The sequence below is a fragment of the Schistocerca serialis genome, chromosome 8 (genome assembly GCF_023864345.2).
Source record: "Schistocerca serialis cubense isolate TAMUIC-IGC-003099 chromosome 8, iqSchSeri2.2, whole genome shotgun sequence".
Classification (NCBI taxonomy): domain Eukaryota; kingdom Metazoa; phylum Arthropoda; class Insecta; order Orthoptera; family Acrididae; genus Schistocerca; species Schistocerca serialis.
The window spans coordinates 621,323,228-621,350,373 of record NC_064645.1 but is presented as its reverse complement, the minus strand read 5'-3'; positions in this window follow the sequence as shown (position 1 = coordinate 621,350,373).

Genomic DNA, 27,146 nt, shown 5'->3' with positions numbered 1-27,146 from the left:
CTCTTCTGTACCTAAGGTCCATCACCGTTCCCTTTGGATCCCTACGTAATTCGGTGCTCTCCGATACACACGATCGAACAGCGGAGGAGTGGTACTCAAGCGTCAACTTAAGGCTACAATATCTCCGGATGTAATTAACATTTTACAGTGCAACAAACGGCACTGATTACGTATTTGTCTATATGTTCAGATGTGCTAACAAAACTAACGTGGTTCCATTTGAAAAAACGTAGGTTTGTGTTAAAAAACATACTTCCGTGCATTTTTGTATGGTTTGTATTAACCAATTACACTAGCCCCTCTCCTCACGTTCGGTCTGTGGAATCGGTTCGTCAGTATTTGATGTGGTTTACGAAATATATCCAGCGGTAACGTTAGGTGACTCACCCCGTATATCTGCTCCCATAAGAAATTCTTCTGGCTCAGCCCAGTGCAATGCTGGCCACTAGATTTTGTTATGTATAAAAAAAAACCGACTGATTATTCCTTACGATAATTGGCATGACTATGGATAGGAGAAATAAGCAAAAATTTTAAATTCAGATGAATGAGTATCAAAAGCTTTCTTTATAAGAAAGATTGTTATCGAAAAATTATTGAAAATTATTTACATGTGGCTTTGGTATTTCAATAGTACAAAATGAGTTGTTGCTAATTACATATGCGCCCAGCAATGAAAAATATTAATTTTTGCTCTTTCCTTATACTACATCGCTCAGGCATCTCCATCGTTCTCCACGACCGGCCTTGGTAATTCCATATAGGACACAAGTGCTCTCTGTGAGCTATACGACTAGACAACTGCTCTCTACGTGCGACCTGACCCAATCACACGACTGCGAGCTACAACCACTACTGCTGCCGACAGTGCGCTCTGGTCTGCGATTCTCTTATACACTCCTGAAAATTGAAATAAGAACACCGTGAATTCATTGTTCCAGGAAGGGGAAACTTTATTGACACATTCCTGGGGTCAGATACATCACATGATCACACTGACAGAACCACAGGCACATAGACACAGGCAACAGAGCATGCACAATGTCGGCACTAGTACAGTGTATATCCACCTTTCGCAGCAATGCAGGCTGCTATTCTCCCATGGAGACGATCGTAGAGATGCTGGATGTAGTCCTGTGGAACGGCTTGCCATGCCATTTCCACCTGGCGCCTCAGTTGGACCAGCGTTCGTGCTGGACGTGCAGACCGCGTGAGACGACGCTTCATCCAGTCCCAAACATGCTCAATGGGGGACAGATCCGGAGATCTTGCTGGCCAGGGTAGTTGACTTACACCTTCTAGAGCACGTTGGGTGGCACGGGATACATGCGGACGTGCATTGTCCTGTTGGAACAGCAAGTTCCCTTGCCGGTCTAGGTATGGTAGAACGATGGGTTCGATGACGGTTTGGATGTACCGTGCACTATTCAGTGTCCCCTCGACGATCACCAGTGGTGTACGGCCAGTGTAGGAGATCGCTCTCCACACCATGATGCCTGGTGTTGGCCCTGTGTGCCTCGGTCGTATGCAGTCCTAATTGTGGCGCTCACCTGCACGGCGTCAAACACGCATACGACCATCATTGGCACCAAGGCAGAAGCGACTCTCATCGCTGAAGACGACACGTATCCATTCGTCCCTCCATTCACGCCTGTCGCGACACCACTGGAGGCGGGCTGCACGATGTTGGGGCGTGAGCGGAAGACGGCCTAACGGTGTGCGGGACCGTAACCCAGCTTCATGGAGACGGTTACGAATGGTCCTCGCCGATACCCCAGGAGCAACAGTGTCCCTAATTTGCTGGGAAGTGGCGGTGCGGTCCCCTACGGCACTGCGTAGTATCCTACGGTCTTGGCGTGCATCCGTGCGTCGCTGCGGTCCGGTCCCAGGTCGACGGGCACGTGCACCTTCCGCCGACCACTGGCGACAACATCGATGTACTGTGGAGACCTCACGCCCCACGTGTTGAGCAATTCGGCGGTACGTCCACCCGGCCTCCCGCATGCCCACTATACGCCCTCGCTCAAAGTCCGTCAACTGCACATACGGTTCACGTCCACGCTGTCGCGGCATGCTACCAGTGTTAAAGACTGCGATGGAGCTCCGTATGCCACGGCAAACTGGCTGACACTGACGGCGGCGGTGCACAAATGCTGCGCAGCTAGCGCCATTCGACGGCCAACACCGCGGTTCCTGGTGTGTCCGCTGTGCCGTGCGTGTGATCATTGCTTGTACAGCCCTCTCGCAGTGTCCGGAGCAAGTATGGTGGGTCTGACACACCGGTGTCAATGTGTTCTTTTTTCCATTTCCAGGAGTGTAGCTTACATATCGCAGGCAGCGCGTGAGCAATCCACGGAAATTACATCTGCTCGAGTGCGCTAGCAATAAATTCCTTAGTTATGGACGTCTTCCAAAACCTTCGCGTACTGTTCGATAGTCACCGTGCCATCAGGGAATAGCCGGCCGGAGTGGCCGTGCGGTTCTAGGCGCTACAGCCGGGAGCCGAGCGACCGCTACGGTCGCAGGTTCGAATCCTGCCTCGGGCATGGATGTGTGTGATGTCCTTAGGTTAGTTAGGTTTAATTAGTTCTAAGTTCTAGGTGACTGATGACCTCAGAAGTTAAGTCGCATAGAGCTCAGAGCCATTTGAACCATGTGAACCATCAGGGAATATCGCACCGATTTTTCCATGAGTGGACATTGCACATCACACAGTCAACCGTTGAGGTTAAAAGGACTTCTCGATCGCGAAATGTGGATTCTCAGTCCACCAAATGCGCCAATTTTGCTTATTGACGAACTCATTCCAATGAAAGTGGGCTTCATCGCTAAACTAAACCATGCAAGCGCATACTATTTCCCATCATGCGCCGCAGCCAACCGTGCAGTTTGAACGTCCTAACGCAAACCGTTCACAAGTTATGACTATTTTATTTCATACAGTTCAATAACTGTCACCCTTAACATTAGTATGTTCTGCAGAAATGGTTAGCGTTTCAGTCATCTCGATTCAGCAAAAGATTGCCTAGTAGGCACAGGGTCTGTCATGGGCCCTGATAGCTTGTTCCAGGCGTGATAGCATCGACATGTATTAGGCGCCAATGGCGTCTTGTGTTATAACCATCCATGCTGCATCCACCCGCAGTGGCCGGATTTGCGTTGCGTTGCAGCACTATACCCGTCCTTTCACAATATCCAACGCGTTATCGATTGCCGACAGGTCTGGTCACCTGGCGGGCCAGGGCAAAAAGCTGACTTCTTGTGACGCCAAGAAGGCACGTGTTCATGCAGCAACATGTGGTAGTGCATTGTCTTGCTGATAAATGACGGCTGGGGTGTTGCGCAGAAAGGATATGGCTACGGGTTCCACGACTTCATTCACTGGTCGCGTTGCCCTAGACACGCATCAACAGTGATTTGTGGTTGTCCGCAATAGCACCTCACAGCAAAAAGCCTTGAATCGGGGCTGTATGTCTTGTGCGAATGCAGTCACTGTGACGCCGCTCCCCCTGTCTGAGACGAACCAAAATGCTGCCATGATTTTCAAAAAAATGTAAGTAGGCTGTATACGTTTTTATATTGGTAACGCCAAGTAGCGCTCTGTATGAAAATCACCGGCTGTGCTGGGTGCAGTCTGTGGCTGGTTTGCATTGCTGTCTGCTATTGTTGGGCAGCTGGATGTTAACAGCGTGTAGCGTTGGGCTGTTGGAGGTAAGCCGCCAGCGGTGGTGGATGTGGGGAGTGAGATGGCAGGATTTTAAGAGCGCACGATCTGGACGTGTGTCCATCAGAAAGAGTAAATTTGTAATACTGTATATCATGAACTTGTATACACACAGATGATGTGACTTACCGAACGAAAGTGCTGGCAGGTCGATAGACACACAAACCAACACAAACATACACACGAAATTCAAGCTTTCGCAACAGACTGTTGCCTCATGAGGAAAGAGGGAAGGAGAGGGAAAGACGAAAGGATGTGGGTTTTAAGGGAGAGGGTAAGGAGTCATTCCAATCCCAGGAGCGGAAAGACTTACCTTAGGGGGAAAAAAGGACAGGTATACACTCGCGCACGCACATCGTGCGGATGGATATGTGTGTATGTGCGAGTGTATACCTGTCCTTTTTTCCCCCTAAGGTAAGTCTTTCCGCTCCTGGGATTGGAATGACTCCTTACCCTCTCCCTTAAAACCCACATCCTTTCGTCTTTCCCTCTCCTTCCCTGTTTCCTCATGAGGCAACAGTCTGTTGCGAAAGCTTGAATTTCGTGTGTATGTTTGTGTTTGTTTGTGTGTCTATTGACCTGCCAGCACTTTCGTTTGGTAAGTCACATCATCTGTGTTTTTGGATATATTTTTCCCACGTGGAATGTTTCCCCCCCCCCCCCCCCCTCTCTCTCTCTCTCTCTCTCTCTCTCTCTCTCTCTCTATATATATATATATATATATATATATATATATATATATATATATAATGACTTTTGAACACTATTAAGGTAAATACATTGTTTGTTCTCTATCAAAATCTTTCATTTGCTAACTATGCCTATCAGTAGTTAGTGCCTTCAGTAGTTAGAATCTTTTATTTAGCTGGCAGTATTGGCGCTAGCTTCGAGTAACGAAGATTTTTGTGAGGTAAGCAATTCATGAAAGGTATAGGTTATTGTTAGTCAGGGTCATTCTTTTGTAGGGATTACTGAAAGTCAGATTGCGTTGCGCTAAAAATATTGTGTGTCAGTTTAGTGATGATCAGAATAAGTAAAGAGAGAAATGTCTGAGTACGTTCAATTTTTCTCAGCTGTTTGGAAACCAAATAACGTAAGGGGTTTACCAGCACAGTAATTCATTAATTTTTCTAAGGGGACGTTTCACAAACGTAACCTGGATTCGTCCGAAAACACTATCTGATGCCACTTCTGTCCCCAGAGACGTCTTTCCACGCCCAATCGCAGTCTAGCATATTTCTGCACATTTGTTAAAGGTAGGTGGAGAAGTGGACGACACACACGCAAGCCGTGACGTAATAAACGGCTACGGACTGACACCTTTGGTAGTGTACGATGTGTTACACTGTTCCCCTGTTGCGCCAGAGCCGACTAGGACGCAGGTCTGTCCTACAATGCCATTAGGATGATGTCTCTATCTTCTCGGGGTGAGGCGGGGGTGGGGGGGGGGGGCGTAGTGGTGGTCTGGGTTGTGCGACCTGACCCATCTCGTCGCGTTCCGTGGCCTTGCCTTCCGTGAACCAGCCTGCATTGTCCTACACGAGCAACAGTTTCCCGTATGAATGCATCACAGTCTCTAGTGCCAACAACGTGCCCTCTTTCAAACTAACTCATTTCCCGGTAGGGTTCGCACATACGCCTGTGAGCCACCCTGCACGTCTGCGTAAGTCACAATGATCTATTATCTGCGGTTTCTAGCGACAACGGTGGTTGTGGTGCGTTGCGATATCAATGTTGACCTTGAACCCGCGTGCCGACATGGTTCAAATGCTAATTATTTCTACAGAACATACTAACGTACATGTCCTGTGAATATGAACGTGCTATCTCTAGTCGTTCAAGGTGTTATGTTTTTGTCTGAATATGTATAAAGCTGATCGCGTATAGAACATGAGTGCGACTCATTCTTGAATAAAGCTTGAGTGTTTAGGATCCCCATCAGGTTGGATTAATGGAAGACAGAAGTAATTCAGAGGCGATTGGTTCTTACCAGCAGGTTCGATTAACACGCGAGGATTATGAAGATTCTTTGGGCATTCAAATGAGAATCCATGCAGGGGAAACGACAGTCATTTAACGAAACTCTGCTCAGAAAATTTAGGGAACTGGCAGTTGAAGCTGACTGCAGAGCGATTTTACTGCCACCAACGTACATTTCACGTAAGGATCACGAAGATAAGAGAAATTGTGGCTCATAAGGAGGCATATAGACAGTCGTATTACCCTCGCTCTGTTCGCGAGTGGAACAGGAAAGGAAATGACTTGAAATCGAAAAAGGTTCCCTCTGCCATGCACCATATGGTTGCCCCCGAAATATATATGTAAATAAATGTAGATTCGAGTGTGAAGATTCTCATATGTTCACTCTTTCCATAATCGCTGCACGACTTACGTGGCACGTCCAACTTATGTCACAGTTCTCCGAAGGGACCATTCCGTCGCTCAAAGGGCCACCGTTTGAACTTTCTCAGACTCGTTACGTGGTTTGTAGGACACCGTGACACGGTGTCTGCTTGCTCTATACTTCTGCTGCGCGCTGACCTTATGACTACGAGCATTATCTTTCACAGATAGGCAAGAATCGAGCTCTTGTAGGTACACCAGTATAGCGTATACCGGCAGGTGAATGTCATCGGTTCAAAATGTACATCGTTTTCCAAGATCTTATATTTTTTTCTGGCGCTGTAGCTGTAGGATTGACAGAGGCAGCCTAAAGAAGAGTGAAATTAAAAGCGAGGAGGTCAACATTAAGAGTGTAAAACAGAAGAAAGCAGGTAGATGGAAAGAGTGGAGTGGAATCTCTACGGGTGGGAACCATCTGACTGCAAACATGACGGAAGAGACATATTCCATTTGATTGTTGAAGTCATCCATTTTTTAAGTATGTTACCATTCAGGCTTGGCATGTAGTAATTCCATGGAAACGTCTTGATCGCTATAAATTTATGTTGATTTAGAAGGTGTAGGGGATCAGGGATAAGAGCCAGACGGAACTTTGGAACACTTGCAAAAAATCAAGAAAAAGGAATAGATAACATTCCTCCGAAGTTACTGGTAATCTTATGTGGAAAGGACAGCAAACGATTATTTAAGTCAATGTGTGGAATCTATGAGACTGGAGACTTGGGCCCTACTGTGGGTCATTCAGAATTGCGAAGGCAGAAAAAAAAATATAAAAGCAAGAGCCATCGCAAAATCAGTTTCATTTCATGCATCCAAGCTGCTGACAAAAATAATTTGCGGAAAAAATTTAAGGTTCTTTAAATGACGATCAGTTGGGCTTTCGGAGATGTAGTTATGACGTTGCACATGATAATGTAGGTAACGGTTAAGAGAAAGGAAGGCACCTTCACAGCATATGTCGAAACAGAAAAAGCGTTCGACAACGTAAATTTGTGCAAAATGTTTGTAATTTTGAGTTAAATGGGTAAATTCTTGGATTATATAAAACAGATACAAGAACCAAGAAGGATAAATAAAAATGGAAGACCAAGAATGAAGTGCTCGTCGGATTAAAAAGTGCTTAAGGCAGTGATGTAACTTTTCTGCCTTGCTGTACAACGAGTAAGCCCAAATCGATAAGTACAATCCTGACTGATTGACTAGTTCATCATCGCCCAATCCAAGCCGCTAAGGACAGAAACGTGTTGATCTTATACTGCAGCCGTCATTTCAGAAGGGATTTATTCGGAACCGTACCCTTAAGGGCATGAAATAGGGGATGAAAAGTTTTTTTTTTCAAAATGTCTTCTATTGAGGCAAATTTTTAAGCTAGAGCTACGAAAATTAGTATGTGGATACTCAGTCAGAGTGTTTCAGCATATTTGAAAATTTAACCACTGTGGGGGTGAAATAATAGATAAAAGTTTTTTAAGTAAATCATAATTAAAGATTTACTAAAATATTTTTAATGAATCATCTATGAAAATCGGTATTTGAGTTCTCAGCTAGAAATTAAAAAAAAAGTACCTATGTGTTTTTGAATATTCGGCTCCTAAGGAGGTTAAACAGGGGATGGAATATTCACGAAATATTTCATTATGAAAGCAGTTTTAAAGCTAAATCTATGAATATTTGTATTCGGCTTCTCTGTTAGAAATAAAAAAAAAATGTTTCACTGTCTTTGGAAATTCAACCACAAAGGAGATTAAATACAGGCTCAACTGTTTTATAAAAATATTTCACTGCGAAAGCATTTATAAACCTACATCTCTGATTATTGATTTTAGGATTCTCGGTTGGAGATAAAGAAATAAGTGTTTCACTATTTTCGGAAATTCAACCCCTAAGAGGGTGAAATAAGGAATGAAAACTTTTAAGCTAATATTTCGTTACATAAAAAAATTTAAATCTAAATCTAGGGAAATTGGTATTTCACTTCTTGTTTATATATAAAGAAATATGTGTTAGGGAATGAAAGTTTACATGGAAATATCACCATAAGAACGCAAAAGGCATAATTAACAAAAACATTGAACTCCAGCTAACAGAATAGCTTGTTCTGTCAGAAGTACATTCGGAAAAGACCATACTTCCACGGCCATAATTAGCGTGAAAAAATTAGAAGGCACTGCAGTTTGTGAAAAACATAAAAATTCGATTAAAGGAAAAACAGTTCTGTGCATACCACACGGTGTATGCGAGTGTACCAGCAAGCGCTAAACTATTCTTAAAGGAAGATTCTAATATGGGATTAAAAATCAGTGATAAAATTCGCTGACATTGCTTTCCCCAGTAAAAGAGAAGAAGAATTATAACAACTATTGCATGGAATGAACAGCCTGATGAGCAGTTGTGGCGGTACGCCAGATAACATGATAAATATGATACTGAATAACTTCACAAATACACCAAAACTGACGGCGTAACGAAATAAATATTATCGCATAAAAATAACAAAGACTCTGTAATCAATTAACATGATCTAGGAAAGTAATTGCAATCTCTGTTCTTTTGCGAAAAGATCGCTCTCTGTTCCCTTTTGTTTCTTCATACTGTAAGAAGCCATTTTGCGACGAGGCACGAAAACGTGTGAGTTTCATGTAATATTTAGCCTAAATATAATCAAATATTACTCAAAAGTGTTCCTAATGTTTATCTGTACCAGCTCCTATATTCATGAAGTGCTAGATTTAAATGCTTTATGCAAATTTTGTAGGGGAACTTCGGTGCAGAGGTTAGCGCCATTGTTCGAAATGATAATGGTGCACAGTCGTAATAAATATCTTAGTATTCGCTAATTTTGACAAGTAAAAATAAATGTAAATGTACGAGATTTCTCTTGATTAGAGGTTCTTCCTTTGAAACAATAAAAGTAATCAATATTTCCAGTATTGTATCATATTTGAGTAAAGTAAGTTCAGTAAATTTTTTTAGATCATCGCTTAACGAATTTGCGAGAATCTCCTTAGCCATTCCTTTTCACAAAAGTAAAAATAATTTTTTGTTGTTGTTGTGGTCTTCAGTCCTGAGACTGGTTTGATGCAGCTCTACATGCTACTCTATCCTGTGCAAGCTGCTGCACCTCCCAGTACGAACTGCAACTTACATCCTTCTGAATCTGCTAAGTGTATTCATCTCTTGGTCTCCCTCTACGATTTTTACGCTCCACGCTGCCCTCCAATAGTAAATTGGTGATTCCTTGATGCCTCAGAACATGACCTACCAACCGATCCCTTCTTCTAGTCAAGTTGTGTCACAAACTCCTCTTCTCCCCAATTCTATCCAATACCTCCTCATTAGTTATGTGATCTATCCATTTAATCTTCAGTATTCTTCTGTAGCACCACATTTCGAAAGCTTCTATTCTCTTCTTGTCCAAACTATTTATCGTCCATGTTTCACTTCCATACATGGCTACACTCCATACAAATACTTTCAGAAACGACTTCCTGACACTTAAATCTATACTCGATGTTAACAAATTTCTCTTCTTCAGAAACGCTTTCCTTGCCATTGCCAGTCTACATTTTATATCCTCTCTACTTCGACCGTCATCAGTTATTTTGCTCCCCAAACAACAAAACTCCTTTACTACTTTAAGTGCCTCATTTCCTAATCTGATTCCCTCAGTATCACCCGAGTTAACTTGACAACATTCCGTTATCCTCGCTTTGCTTTTGTTGATGTTCATCTTACATCCTCCATTCAAGACACTGTCCATTCCGTTCAACTGCTCTTCCCAGTCCTTTGCTGTGTCTGACAGAATTACAATGTCATCGGCGAACCTCAAAGTTTTTATTTCTTCTCCATGGATTTTAATACCTGCTCCGAATTTTTCCTTTGTTTCCTTTACTGCTTGCTCAATATACAGATTGAATAACATCGGGGAGAGGCTACACCCCTGTCTCACTCCCTTCCCAACCACTGCTTCTCTTTCATGTCCCTCGACTTTTTGTAACTGCCATCTGGTTTCTGTACAAATTGTAAATAGCCTTCCGCTCCCTGTATTTTACCCCTGCCACCTTCAGAATTTGAAAGAGAGTATCCAGTCAACATTGTCAAAAGCTTTCTCTAAGTCTACAAATGCAAGAAACGTAGGATTGCCTTTTCTTAATCTAGCTTCTAAGATAAGCCGTAGGGTCAGTATTGCCTCACGTGTTCCAATATTTCTACGGTATCCAAACTGATCTTCGCCGAGGTCGGCTTCTACCAGTTTTTCCATTCGCGTTAGTATTTTGCCGCTGTGACTTATTAAACTGATAGTTCGGTAATTTTCACATCTGTCAAAAAAATGTTCAAATGTGTGTGAAATCTTACAGGATTTAACTACTAAACTCATCAGTCCCTAAGCTTACACACGACTTAACCTAAATTATCCTAAGGACAAACACACACACCCATGCCCGAGGGAGGACTAGAACCTCCGCCGGGACCAGCCGCACAGTCCATGACTGCAGCGCCCAAGACCGCTCGGCTAATCCTGCCGGGTCACATCTGTCAACACCTGATTTCTTTGGGATTGAAATTATTATATTCTTCTTGAAGTCTGAGGGTATTTCGCCTGTCTCGTACATTTTGCTCACCAGATGGTAGAGTTCTGTCATGACTGGCTCTCCCAAGGCCATCAGTAGTTCTAATGGAATGTTGTCTACTCCCGGGGCCTTGTTTCGACTTAGGTCTTTCAGTGCTCTGTCAAACTCTTCACGCAGTATCTTATCTTCATCTACATCCTCTTCCATTTCCATAATATTGCCCTGAAGTACATCTCCCTTGTATAGACCCTCTATATACTCCTTCCACCTTTCCGCTTTCCCTTCTTTGCTTAGAATTGGGTTTCCATCTGAGCTCTTGATATTCATACAAGTAATTCTCTTTTCTCCAAAGGTCTCTTTAATTTTCCTGTAGGCAGTATCTATTTTACTCCTAGTAAGATAAGCCTCTTCATCCTTACATTTGTCCTCTAGCCATGTCTGCTTAGCCATTTTGCACTTCCTGTCGATCTCATTTTTGAGACTGAAACGTCCCCTTTGAACAATTATACACGACTGTGCTTAAACTGACACACAATGTTTTTAGCGCAACGCAATCTGACTTTCAAAATTCCCTACTAAAGAATGGCCCTGACTAACATTAAACTATACGTTTCACAAATCACTTACCTCACAAAAATCTTCGCTGCTCAAGCTACTGCAATACAGCGAGCGCCACTACTGCCAGCTAAATAAAAGATTCAAACTATGGAAGGCACTAACTACTGATAGGGATAGTTAGCAAATGAAAGATATTAATAGAGAACAAACAATGTATTTACCTTGATATCATCATGTATAAATATACCAGTTCATGACAAATTACAAATCTCCGCCATCTCTCTCCCCACATCCACCACTGCTGGCGGCTCACCTCCAACTGCCCAACGCTACGCGCTGTTCACATCCAGCTGCCGCTGCCCAACACTACAATGGCAGACAACAATGCAAACTAGCCACAGACTGCACACAGCACAGCCAGTGATTTTCATACAGAGGTGGCGTTACCATAAAAAAACCTAAACAGCCTACTTACATAGAGAAAACATAAACAGCCTACTTACATAGAGAAAACATAAACAGCCTACTTACATAGAGAAAACATAAACAGCCTACTTACATAGAGAAAACATAAACAGCCTACTTACATAGAGAAAACATAAACAGCCTACTTACATAGCCCCCATGCTCCCCACAAAAAATTTTACAAATTGTTTTGGGCAGTGCCCAATACAGATTTGAAAAAATTTTTCATAATTACAATAACAAAGATATCAAATGCACACACTTATTGATACAATGTTGGTCAAAAGCTAAAATTTTGTCACAGTCCATAAAGACAGTCCTAATCGTACATAACAGGAGAATGGCAGTGTTTTTCTCAAAGTCTGAGCAGTAAAAGAAAATGCACACGGAAGTAGTGGATTTCCATGCAGTCTTGAAGAAGTAGTGTTGTCCTTCCAATGGAAAGACAGTGCTGACTCTCGACATGCAGACAGGTAATGGGCCACAACAGAGCAAACGCACAGCAGAGTCAGTCGAAATTTTGAAGAGTATTGGTAGGTAGGTCATCACAGAGCAGACCCATTGTAGTCCTGGTAGAGATTACGGTATTGGTGGGCCACCAGAGGTGCAGACCCACTGCAGTCATTGTAGAGATAATGGTACTGGTGGGTCATCAAAGATGCAGACCCACTGTAGTCCTTGGAGAGATAGCCAGCAGCCATCTGTTGTGGCTGTGCAGGTGCACAATCACCGTTGAAGAGTCTTGCGGATAATATAGCAAGTCCATAACCACCACTTGTGCACTCACAAAGTTTTTGGAATTGTCCTTAGAACCAGCAATGCTGTTATCCAGTCCCTTGCTGAATTATTAACACACGTGCAAACACTAACAGTCCCTACTTCTCACATATTGTCCATATACTATGACCAACAGAAACGTGTGCAGTGAAATGTAACTTACAAGTTAATAATAAGATGAACTGGTGTCAATTACAATTTTATAACATGAGAATACAATTACAAAGATACAGAAAACATCATTAAAAACATAATAATACAGATAACATTTGTAGTAATAGGGGCTTTACAAAAGAATAGAAATAAACATATACATCAGTGTTACAGGAATTATGACATGAGTACAAAAATAAAAGATCAGAATCACTTTCGAAACATCAACTTCACACATGAGCATTAAAACAAAACAGAATAAATAATGTGTAAGCATATTTATAAGGTAAATAACATATTATTAATGCCAATTATATTTGAGAATAACAGTATTCCTCATCATAGTGAATGTAGCTTAATATTAAAAGAAGAAAAAATTCTATGAAACTACACAGAGACAGGAAGAAAACAAATACACAAGGGTACACAAACACATAGTGGGATAACACCAATAGGAAAGGACAGGGTTCGTTTTCAGTGTAACATTTGGTACTGCAGTCCAACCCAAAACTTCATATATCTTTCCTCTTATTTCATCCTTTGTTTCCACCAAAAAAATTCTATCTAAGCATCCTTTCTGTATTTATATGTTCACACATTTCTTACCTCAACATTTATTTCCAAGAAAATCCTACCTAAACCTGTTTTCTGTACTTTTTTTTGTATAACTTCTGAATGCATTTCTTCCAATTCATCGCAACTCATTCTCTTAGAGGCTACCCCCTCTTAAGCTAACTTAAATCTACTGAGCTCAGATGCTAAACTAAGGGACGAGGCAATGCAGCAGCACATAAAACAATTAATATAAACAGCAATGAAAAAAAATGGAAAATCGCAAAGCAAGCTACAGTAAATCTAAATTACCAAGCAATGCAACATTACAACTAATATGAGCCAATGTACAGTAACAAAAAAATAAATCTGGCTTAGCAGAGTAACACAAATTAAAGTTCAGTAGCACTATGCCTGGCAAACAGCAGCTTATATCTAAACATGACATAGCTCAAGCAGAAAAAATAGTACACTAAAGATAACAATGCTGATAAGGGAAATGTATAATCACATCTTAATGTCTAAGTAATTAAAGTGGTGCACCACAACAACTTATTGTAAAAACAAATATTACCATGTACTTGAAAAGAAAATTATGTGTTACTGTTACTAGTTCCTTCTTATTGTTCTTTCCTTTCCAAGTGCTCCTTTTTTAAAGAATGTGGATCATAAAATAATTATTTAATAGATCTGTTGACAGAAAGTGTTCACATTAGCAAATGCATTTTATTTTATAAAAGCAATGCTGCAACACAGCTGGAAACCAGATATCAAGTGAAATAAGCAACTACGAAAAGCAAAGCATAAAAATATCATTCAATAGTCATGTGGCATTTCGTAAGTCAGTAGCTCTCAACTCTCATAGAAAGACACTTGTCATAATCAGGTGTGCAGATGTACGAATATTTCCCATCAATTCATAAGCATTGCAGTAATTAGCACAAAGTACGAGTAATCATATGTTTTCAGGTAATGAGCGTGTAATATTTGCGATGCTTTCTACAAAGGAATGTCAATAGCAAGGTTAATGGAAGTAATGAGGGTGTCGCATTTGCAATATTTTCTCTAAAGGATTGCCAATGGCGAGGATAAAGGCCTGCCTTTTTTCTTTTTGTTTTTTTCTACCTGTGCTTCCAGAAAGGCACACCCTAATGGCTTGTTCTCCAGGTGTTTGACACAGCTGCATGCCCACGACGCATTACGTGCAGGTGGTCACTTAACTTTCTTACGGAAATATTTACGACACCAGTTTTCGCTACAGTGACAGTCTCACATAAAAATATTTCACAGGTCAAGAATTAGCGTTGCAAATCTGTAGAAGGAAAATCCTATGAATATAACGTTGTCCAAAAAATTTTCGCCGGCATTGTGATACATTCACGCATTTACACACATATCATAACTCTTAAAGTACGACTCTTGGTTTCCAACATCCTGTTTCACAAGTCAAGAGTCCCTACCCACTATTCATCACTCCTTACCTTATTACACATATACGTATCCATCGACACTCGTCAATATTTCGTCATTATAAATATGAAGCATAATCAAATAACTCATATAGCCTCAGCCTATTAATCATAAACATACCTCAGCAGCATAATACACATCGTCGTCGTAAAAATAACATCATAACACCTCAGTCAAATCTCAAAATCGTCGTAGCTTCCTCCAAGAATTAAAAAAATTCTCTGCTCATGTCAAATGTTTCATCTGCCTCAAACGTACTTTAAAAATCATGAATCCATACCAAATACATCATTCAAAGCTCTCATAGTATCACAATGGTTCCAAAAAAATATGAACAGTTTACAAAGTACAGACAAAATACAGTTTCATAAGTGTGAAGTTATCCAACTGTGTAATTGCGTAAACGTATGTCACTGATGTAATAAAAAAAGTTTATCTCTCAGTTACATGATCAGATAGCTGTGTAATTTGTGTGTTATAGAAATATGGTACCGATGTGTAAAGTTGTATAAGCAAATACCATATTAGCTAGGGTTCCTTGTGGTTGCCAAACACATGGTACACAAAGTAGGCGTATACCCCCCTGAGGATTAATGTAACTATACCCTCAGGTGTTACAGATTACAGCAATAGAATGAAATATATCACGGAAAACTTTCTTTGTAATTCAAAAATCTTGAAAAATAAATGGCTTAAGTACAAAATCTCTCAAATGCGTGTCCTGTAGCGCTAAATGTGCGTCTTGCTGTAAGATAATTCTGTGGAAGTGTCGTACTTATCGTCCTCCGAAAGCCAAGTTCTGCAGAAGTCAATGTACTTACCTCATGATAAACAAAAGTGAAATGCTTTGTGTATAGATATCTTAGTTATTACGCTTATTGCCGTGATGAAGAAAGTACTGTGCTGTAACGTATTGTTGTGCTACGGAAAAGACAATCTCATTGTTGCTGTACCACAAAAGTTACTACTAAAACATGTTTTACTTTCCAGAAGAATTCAGAAAAACTGTGCAGATATAAAACAGAAACACTGCAAAAGCAACATTGTAAATTGTCACTCATTAGTAGCGTCGTGATAAAATCGTGTAGCTGTCACATAAACTAACCACTGTGCCATCTGGTATCTCACTGAAAGTACTTTAAATCCAGAATATATTTTCAAGTAAACCAAAATGTTGCATTAAAATCTCATTAGCAGTACTGGTAAATGTTCTAAGTATGTAAGCCTTATAGTCGTTCCATAATCGTGCAACTAACAAGCAAGAATGTACACACACAATAACACTGTGACGTCTGTTCACTATAACAATGCATTCGTCATTTCTGTTTAAGTAAGTTCTCTTGGTTCTTGATTGGATATTTAACTTCAAACATTGCTGTATGTTAACAGATTCCAAGTCCGACAATGCATATTAGTAATGTGAAGCGAAAAATTTTATGGCAAAGACTAAGTTAAAAAGCAGATTATCTTTCAATAAATGGTTTTACATGTGAAATGTGGTGTAAACCTTTACTCTTCCTAGTACGCAGAGTTTCAACTTCAACGCAATTATCATGTGGTATACGTTGGATTCTGTAAGGTCCATTGTAAACTAGAAAGAATTTGTGACTCAAGTGTTTCTTCTTATGTGACAATGAATGAGCTTTAATGAGAACTTTCTGACCAATATACAACTTCTTTGCATTTGCTTTACCGTGTAGTTTTCTCCTTTTGTCTGCTGCAGATTTTATATTTTTAAGAGCCAAATCAATTATGTCTTTGTGTCGAAGTTTACGTGTATTCGGGAAAGGTACAAGCTCTCTGATTCTGTTCGGTGGTTCTTCATTCTTCAGTACAAGAGTAGGTGGTAAAGTAGTGGAGTCGTGAGGCATTTCATTCAGCACGTTTTGAAATAAGTGTAAATATCTGTCCCAATGCTGATGCTTTCTGTGACAATAAGTCTGCAAAGCTTATTGATTTCTTTCATAATCCGTTCAGACGGGTTGCAATGTGGTGAGTACAATGAAATAAAAACGGGTTTGATTTTATGGTTGCGAAGCATGCGTGACCAAACAGCAGATCTGAATTGCGGTCCGTTATCTGAAATGACTTTACTAACGTGTCCAACTTCACGTAAGAAATTTTTAACAAAGGCGTTGGATACAGATCGTCCAGTGGCTTTACGTAACGGAGTGAAAGAAACAAATTTTGAAGTAAGTTCAACAGCGACTAGAACGTACGAAAATCCATTAGATGTTCTGACAAGCGGTCCCAAGAGATCAACAGCAGCAAATTCTTTTAATTTAGAAGGAATGATAGGAAACAACGGAGCACGATGTGAGACAGTAGATGGTTTCGCCTTTTGACAAAGTTTACAAATAGACAAGACTCTTCGAATTCGCTTTTCCATATTGTTAAAATAACAAGTCGTTCGAAGAATATGATAACATTTTCGTGGGCCAAAATGTGCGTAGCTGAAATGAATGTACCAAATTAGCTTATTAACAAAATCGTCTGGAATGCAAAGTACCCATAGCTTGTCATCAACAGTGCAGCGTTTGAACAGTATGTTGTTTCTAACCAGGTAATAATGCCGAATCTGTGTGTGTGTCTTTTCATGCCATTTGCTCTTGATGTCTTTCCAAATCGGATCTTTATCTTGTTCATGAGCAATGTTCTTTAAAGATGTGGTGATGAAGTTTTCAAAGGCGACTTTCTGAATGTAAAGAATACTGAATTTTTTCTCAATGTTGCCTTCTGTGTTACTTTTCTCAAGCCCAGCCGGTGCGCGTGACAGTGCGTCCGCAACAATGTTCTCCTTGCCGGGAATGTAGACTATTGTGAAGCGGAATTCTTGCAGAAACAATGCCCAACGTTTTAACCTGTCATGATTTAATTTTGAAGACATAAGAAATTGTAATGCACGATGATCACTGTATACCTTTACGTGCTTACCAGAAAGAAAGAAACGGAATTTGTTAAATGCCCAAACGATTGCTAAAGCTTCTAATTCAGTAACGGAATAATTTTTTTCAGATTTTGTTAGCACTCGGCTAGCAAAAGCAATGGTTTTCTGAACAGTAATGTCATTTTCTATGGCTTCTTGAAATAAATGGGCACCAAGACCGACTTTAGAAGAATCCGTGCTAAGGCAGAAATCTTGTGATAGATCTGGATGAGCTAATATTGGCGCATGAAGTAACGCTTCTTTTAAAGAATCGAATTCCAATTGTGCTTGTTCGTCCCAGTTCCAAATAGTATTTTTTCCAGTGAGAGAACAAAGTTTTGGTATAACAAGAATTTGCATATTCAGAAAACGACGGTAAAAATTTACGAGACCTAGAAAACTGCGGACTTGTCTTTTTGTGGATGGAACTGGAATGGCTCTGATTGCTTCTAACTTTTCAGGATACAGCTGAATGCCTTTAGAAGAAATAATATGTCCCAAAAACTTCACCTTTGTCCGACCGAATTCAGACTTTTCCAAGTTAACTGTAATTCCAGATTCTGCAAAAATGCGTAACAAACTGTTGAGGATGCGATTATGTTGTTCCCATGAAGCTTCTGCTATTAGAATATCGTCCACATATAAGGTGATGTGACGTTTTAAGAACTCAGGCAATATGGAATTTAGCCCGCGAATGAATGCTGCTGAAGAAATGTTCAAACCAAAGGGAAGATTCCGAAACTGATAACAAACGCCGAAACAAAGGAAAGCTGTGTATTTTCTACATTCTGGATGAAGTTCGATCTGATAAAAGCTGGATCTGAGATCAATGGAAGACAACACTTTTACACCATTAAAATTTTGAAGAAGTTCTTCCAACGTTTGCGGCCTGTCTGTTTCAGGAATAATGATAGTATTGATTTGTCTCGAATCTAGGACAAGTCTGATCGATCCATTTTTCTTCTCAACAACATGTAATGGATTGTTGTATGAGCTTACTGCAGGCTCAATAATGCCCTCATCAAGCATAGATTGTACTTCTGTTCTAACACGGTCCCTATAATGCGCCGGAATTACGTATGGTCTAACACAAAATTTAGTATGCTCACGAACACGAAATTGGTATTGAAATCCCTTGATTGTTCCTGTTTTGTGAGTAAAAACTGTGGAATGTGCTTGTAAAATCTCAAAGAGGTCCTGCCTATCATTGTCATTACAATTCTCAATTGTTTGAATTTTATTCTGAATTAACTTATTAGTTTCAAATATGCCGTCGACATCATCCCTGTCAGTACTTGCAGAGTGATTGTTAGTGTCAAGTTCCGTTGAAAATTCCGAACTGTTGTCTAACAGGAGGTAAAGCCGATTAATTTCTTCGTCATGGTTTGAGAGCCAATCTTCAAATTTCAAAGCTACTGACTTACCTTCTTTTTTTAAATTTATTTCAGCATCGTGAAAGCTTAAGATTGCTTTGTATTCATTCAAAAAGTCTACTCCCAGTATAATTTCCGTCGACAGTAATGGAACAATAAGAAAGCTCATAGAGAAGCTGTGGCTTTGACAAAAGAATTCTAAGTTGGTTTGTTGGTGTACATCTACACTTTTTCCAAAGATTGCACCTTGTAATTTAATCTTACGTAACGGAAGTGTGAGACAATCGTTCGATTTGTTGCATTTGCTAAAGGCTGTTTCACTAATTACTGAAATGGGACTGCCAGAGTCAAGTACTGCCGTAAATTTTACATCATTTACTGTAATGTGAATCACAGGATATGCAATGTTGTTATGTTTTATGTCGTGTTCCTGGAGTAAGATGTCCCTAATGCCTTCCATTTTTACGTAATTACTAGCTACGGCGGCTGCGTCGTCAGTTTCATAAGTATGTTTTGTGGCTGCCAGCGGTGTGAGTCATTGCCTATTGTCTCTTTGTTGGCGCGCGTCGTTATTGGGGTTTGGAGACCTAACTTCTACAAATTCACCGTGACGAGAGGGCCCTGCTCTGTGTGAATCCCGCCAGTTCTGATGCAATTCAGGTCTGTCGTTACGATCACATCGTCTGTCGTCATGTCGGTAGTTCCTGTAGTTTCTTTCTTGTCGGTTAAGTGGTGGAGAATTTCTCCCTGAATCGTAACTGCGCGCTGGACCGTTGCGTCTCAAGTTATTCTGTCTCCCGTAATAATAATTGTTTTGGTTCCCATATTGTCTGTTTCTCTGATTGTCTCTGTGATAGTCATTACCGCGGAGAGGTGATCTTTCCCTGTAATTATTACTACTCTGCCAACGGTTGTCATACGGGTGGTGTCTGTTTTGGTCACGATTTGTGTTGTGAGAATAGCCTTGCCGCGTCCAGTTATTATCGAGGAATTGTGACGGATGTGACCTGTAATTGTTGTGTTCCTGTTTCCGCATTCCGCGATTGTCAGTGTCAATTTCCAATTCTTGTAACAGTCCCTGAAAAGCTTCAATGTCGTCTTTGCAACGTCCTGCCAAAATAATGTGTCGTAAATGTTCAGGCAATTTGATTAAGCAAATGCGGATAAGTTCTGAGGGGCTGTATGGGTTTGACAGGTACTGATTCTTGTGCAACATGTCTTCAAAATATTTCATAAGACTGGAAAATTCAGATTGTTCGAAACGTTTCATCATTATGATGCTTTGTTTTACTCGGTCTTGTGTGGCCTGAGACCAACATGCTGAGAGGAAGGCATGGTAAAACTCTCCTTCATTGTGGCAATCGTGAATGACCGACCGCATTCTTACAGCTGGTTCATTCTCTAAGTAGCCACACATAAATTCTAATCTGTGCTCTAATGACCAGTTGGGAGGAAAACAATGAGAGAATTGATGGTGCCATGCTTGTGGATGAATGTCGTTGCCAGAATTTTTAAATGTTTTGAATTTACGTGTAGTAATGAACAGCTTATAGTCAAAGTCATCATGTCGGCAAATCGCATATCGGTCATTGTTACGTCGTTTCGGCGGTTCCATTTCAAAATTCGGTGCACCTTGCCAATTTCTTTCATAACTTCCGAAGTGTCCTGTGTTATTATTTTGTGGTTGTTCCGTATTTCTATGTCCCTCTTCCCGTATTGGAACGCGAGTGTCCTCTGAAATACGTAATTCTTGTATTACCTGTGTCAGCTGATCTAGTACTTCCCGGATTTCTCTTTGATGTTGCGTATCAATTTCATTCAGATTTTGTTTCAGTTTCCTAATTTGTTCGCTCTCTTCTGTGTCATTAAAGACTACCGGTTTTGCGTCATTCAGATTATCATCTACCTTCGTAGATAAATTATTTAGCTGATCCGAAAGTTCAACTACTTTCTCTGATAATGAACACATTTCCTCAGTGTGTTTTTCTGAACCAAGCTTCAGAGTGTCCATTTGTGTTGAAATCGAATCTACTGTGTCCTTTAAGTTTTCCTGAGTTTTTGCAAGTTGTGTAACCAAATCTGTAGATGCAACTGAGTCAATTTTAGCCCACAAGGTCTCATGATTTTCATGAACAATGGTTTGCAGTTCTTTTATGGCTGCTTCGTGATTCTGTAATGCATTTTCATGCCGCGAAAAAATAGGTTGAAAATGCTCACAAATTTGTGTTTTTACGTCATTACACACTTTCTGACATTTCGATTCAATGTTATGTAACTCAGTGGTTAAATCTCCACGTGTTTGTTCAAGTGTAGTGTCTAACTTTTGAAGATTTTGTTCCATTGTGTCTAACTTTTTGAGATTTTGTTCCATTGTGTCTAACTTTTGAAGCTTTTGCTGTGTTTGTCTCTGATTTTGTTCCATTGTGTCTAACTTTTGAAGCTTTTGCTGTGTTTGTCCCATTTGTTGTATTAACTGTAATAACAATGCATTGGTGTCTGAAACATGTTCCTCAGTGCTTTTCGGCAGTGAATTTGCACCGGAAACATTCACATTTTGACAAGCAGAAAATGTGTCTTGACTTATTTGAGAAAACGGTGAGGATCCAAAACCTGAATCTACAGTATTTGCGAAATCGTGTCGTGTCATTTCGGCTTCCTGAGGCGAGCTATTGCCGACCGATCGATCGATAATGCTTCCCTCTTCACTAATTGTTTCACTGTCCACGCCATTGTTTGCCGCCCGCTCCATTTCCCTATGCACAATTATCAAATTACTACTTTGAACATCAGTTAATTCATTACTCTGCGGCGCTAACACACTGCTTTCGTCTTCACTGTCATTTCTCAGTTTACTTTGGAGCCTAGTATTACGTTTTTCACACGCCATAATTGTCACAATATTTCACACGATAACACAGAAAAGCACAATTTGAAGAGCAAAATAAAATAACATAGCAATGGAAATAATGTCTACTTAATTGCCAGCGCAGCTGCGAAATACTTGGTGCAAATCTACATGCATGCCACAACTGTTTTACTGTACAACAATGAAAAACTACAACTACAAAGGAAATTCTCTCTATGATTATGCGCTATCAATAAACAAAATCTACACTACTTACACAAACTACAAGAAAAAAAATCAGAAGATTCCAGGTTCGAATCCTGGCAGGGTCGCCATATGAAACGTCCCCTTTGAACAATTATACACGACTGTGCTTAAACTGACACACAATGTTTTTAGCGCAACGCAATCTGACTTTCAAAATTCCCTACTAAAGAATGGCCCTGACTAACATTAAACTATACGTTTCACAAATCACTTACCTCACAAAAATCTTCGCTGCTCAAGCTACTGCAATACAGCGAGCGCCACTACTGCCAGCTAAATAAAAGATTCAAACTATGGAAGGCACTAAATACTGATAGGGATAGTTAGCAAATGAAAGATATTAATAGAGTACAAACAATGTATTTACCTTGATATCATCATGTATAAATATACCAGTTCATGACAAATTACAAATCTCCGCCATCTCTCTCCCCACATCCACCACTGCTGGCGGCTCACCTCCAACTGCCCAACGCTACGCGCTGTTCACATCCAGCTGCCGCTGCCCAACACTACAATGGCAGACAACAATGCAAACTAGCCACAGACTGCACACAGCACAGCCAGTGATTTTCATACAGAGGTGGCGTTACCATAAAAAAACCTAAACAGCCTACTTACATAGAGAAAACATAAACAGCCTACTTACATAGAGAAAACATAAACAGCCTACTTACATAGAGAAAACATAAACAGCCTACTTACATAGAGAAAACATAAACAGCCTACTTACAAGACGTTTGTATTCTTTTCGCCTGATTCATTTACTGCTTTTTTATATTTTCTCCTTTCATCAATTAAATTCAATATTTCTTCTGTTACCGAAGGATTTCTATTAGCCCTCGTCTTTTTACCTACTTGGTCCTCTGCTGCTTTCACTACTTCATCCCTCAAAGCTACCCATTCTTCTTCTACTGTATTTCTTTCCCCCATTCTTGTCAATCGTTCCCTAATGCTTTCCCAGAAACTCTGTACAACCTCTGATTTAGTCAGTTTATTGAGGTCCCATCTCCTTAAATTGCCACCTTTTTGCAGTTTCTTCAGTTTTAATCTACAGTTCATAACCAGAGTCCACATCCGCCCCTGGAAATGTCTTACAATTTAAAACCTGGTTCCTAAATCTCTCTCTTACCATTATATAATCTATCTGAAATCTGTCAGTATCTCCAGGCATCTTCCATGTATACAACCTTCTTTTATGATTCTTGAACCAAGTGTTAGCTATGATTAAGTTATGCTCTGTGCAAAATTCTACTAGGCGGCTTCCTCTTTCATTTCTTACCCCCAGTCCATTTTCACCTACTACGTTTCCTTCTCTTCTTTTTCCTACTATCGAATTACAGTCACCCATAACCATTAAATTTTCGTCTCCCTTCACTATATGAATAATTTTTTTATTTCATCATACATTTCTTCAACTTCTTCGTCATCTGCAGAGCTAGTTGGTATATAAACTTGTACTACTGTAGTAGGCGTGGGCTTCTCAGCCACAATAAGGCGTTCACTATGCTTTTTGTAGTAGCTTACCCGCACTCCTCTTTTTTTATTCATTATTAAACCTACTCCTGCATTACCCCTATTTGATATTGTATTCATAAACCTGTATTCATCTGACCAGAAGTCTTGTTCCTCCTGCCACCGAATTTCGCTAATTCCCACTTTATCTAACTTTAACCTATCCATTTCCCTTTTTCAGTTTTCTAACCTACATGCCCGATTAAGGGATCTGATATTCCACCCTCCGATCCGCAGAACGCCAGTTTTCTTTCTCCTGATAACGACGTCCTCTTGAGTAGTCCCCGCCCGGACATCCGAATGGGGGACTATTTTACCTTGGGAATATTTTACCCAAGAGGACGCCATCATCATTTAACCATACAGTAAAGCTGCATGCCGTCGGGAAAAATTACGGTCGTAGTTTCCCCTTGCTTTCAGCCGTTCGCAGTACCAGCACAGCAAGGCCGTTTTGGTTAGTGTTACAAGACCAGATCACTCAATCATCCAGACTGTTGCCCCTGCAACTACTGAAAAGGCTGCAGCCCCTCTTCAGGAACCACATTTTTGTCTGGCCTCTCAACAGATACCCCTGCGTTGTGGTTGCACCTACGGTACGGCTATCTGTATCGCTGAGCCACACAAGCCTCCCCACCAACGGCAAGGTCTATGGTTCAATTATTTAAAAGTAATTACTTATATAATTATAATTTTGTGTTAGGTTTTTTAATATAAAAACATCGCGTCGGGCAAACTAACTGCGATAAGTACCACAGCTGAGTCACTGACGTAAATAATTTTCCATTTGTGAAGCAGGCATAATAACATTAACTCCGACTTTTCACAATATATAAATACCAATATATAAAGAACCACCACACAGTAACCCTAAGAAATACGAAGTTTTTTTAATAATAACAGAAATGAGATTAGCGTAAACTTAACATAAAAACTGAGCACCGTGCGGTCGATGAATTCTGCCATCTCGGAGGCAAACTAACGGATGAAGGAGGAAATAAGTTGCAATTAAGAAGAAGACTAGCGCAGGCAAAAATGAGCTTTACTAGTTAGATAAAATACTAGTATTAAATAGAATCATCGGTTTCAAAGTGGAGCACAGAATTTTGTGATAGTGAATCGTGGAATATGGGAAATCTGAAAAAAGACGAGAGTCCAAAAATATTTAGTGTTATAGAGGGATGGAAAAAGTTAAGTGAACTAATAAAATGACATCAGCTATGGCACTAGAAGGTTGGAAATGTGTGGAGAACACTAATTACAAGAAGGAACACGATGATAGGACATTTGTTATCATGGAACACCATCTATGGAACTAGAGTGTACCGTAGGAGGGAAAAAAGACTAGGGGAAGACCTAGATTTGAATATATCCAACAAACAATCGAGTACGTTATATGTAAGTGGTCCTGTAAACTGGCCTTCGACACTCGCAAGCTGATAACAAACTACACTGTTCCAATAAACTTTTGCCTTTCATTTAAAATATATCCAGCCTATTGTCTCTAAATAGTTGAACTGCGATGGTCTGCACATGTTTTACGTCAGTGCTCTTTTCGCAATGAGCACCAACGTGCCTTGACAGAAAAATGACGTAATCTCCTTGGAGAATATCCACAATGACTGATTGCAAAACAGATTTTTCATTGTCCATCTCAACTGCATTAATTTTTTTTAAACGACCGATATAGATTCATCATGAACCGCCCCCAGATACGTGGACAACAGTAAAATAAATGATCGGCAAATACTCTACGAAATACAGGGTGTTTCAAAAATGACCGGTATATTTGAAACGGCAATAAAAACTAAACGAGCAGCGATAAAAATACACCGTTTGTTGCAATATGCTTGGGACAACAGTACATTTTCAGGCGGACAAACTTTCGAAATTACAGTAGTTACAATTTTCAACAACAGATGGCGCTGCAAGTGATGTGAAAGATATAGAAGACAACGCAGTCTGTGGGTGCGCCATTCTGTACGTCGTCTTTCTGCTGTAAGCGTGTGCTGTTCACAACGTGCAAGTGTGCTGTAGACAACATGGTTTATTCCTTAGAACAGAGGATTTTTCTGGTGTTGGAATTCCACTGCCTAGAACACAGTGTTGTTGCAACAAGACGAAGTTTTCAACGGAGGTTTAATGTAACCAAAGGACCGAAAAGCGATACAATAAAGGATCTGTTTGAAAAATTTCAACGGACTGGGAACGTGACGGATGAACGTGCTGGAAAGGTAGGGCGACCGCGTACGGCAACCACAGAGGGCAACGCGCAGCTAGTGCAGCAGGTGATCCAACAGCGGCCTCGGGTTTCCGTTCGCCGTGTTGCAGCTGTGGTCCAAATGACGCCAACGTCCACGTATCGTCTCATGCGCCAGAGTTTACACCTCTATCCATACAAAATTCAAACACGGCAACCCCTCAGCGCCGCTACCATTGCTGCACGAGAGACATTCGCTAACGATATAGTGCACAGGATTGATAACGGCGATATGCACGTGGGCAGCATTTGGTTTACTGACGAAGCTTATTTTTACCTGGACGGCTTCGTCAATAAACAGAACTGGCGCATATGGGGAACCGAAAAGCCCCATGTTGCAGTCCCATCGTCCCTGCATCCTCAAAAAGTACTGGTCTGGGCCGCCATTTCTTCCAAAGGAATCATTGGCCCATTTTTCAGATCCGAAACGATTACTGCATCACGCTATCTAGACATTCTTCGTGAATTTGTGGCGGTACAAACTGCCTTAGACGACACTGCGAACACCTCGTGGTTTATGCAAGATGGTGCCCGGCCACATCGCACGGCCGACGTCTCTAATTTCCTGAATGAATATTTCGATGATCGTGTGATTGCTTTGAGCTATCCGAAACATACAGGAGGCGGCGTGGATTGGCCTCCCTATTCGCCAGACATGAACCCCTGTGACTTCTTTCTGTGGGGACACTTGAAAGACCAGGTGTACCTCCAGAAACAATTGAACAGCTGAAGCAGTACATCTCATCTGCATGTGAAGCCATTCCGCCAGACACGTTGTCAAAGGTTTCGGGTAATTTCATTCAGAGACTACGCCATATTATTGCTACGCATGGTGGATATGTGGAAAATATCGTACTATAGAGTTTCCCAGACCGCAGCGCCATCTGTTGTTGAAAATTGTAACTACTGTAATTTCGAAAGTTTGTCTGCCTGAAAATGTACTGTTGTCCCAAGGATATTGCAACAAACGGTGTATTTCTATCGCTGCTCGTTTAGTTTTTATTGCCGTTTCAAATATACCGGTCATTTTTGAAACACCCTGTATGTAATGTTACCATACCATTCAAAGATCAAACGTAACGGAAAGTATCAGATTGCACCTGTTACAAGAGTAATCTGGCCAGCTATCAGAAAATTGTACATCCTACGACACAGAAAAAACGAGGGTTGGTATAGTCAAAAATGGTTCAAACGGCTCTGACCACTATGGGACTTAACTTCTAAGGTCATCAGTCCCCTAGAACTTAGAACTACTTAAACCTAACTAACCTAAGGACATCACACACATCC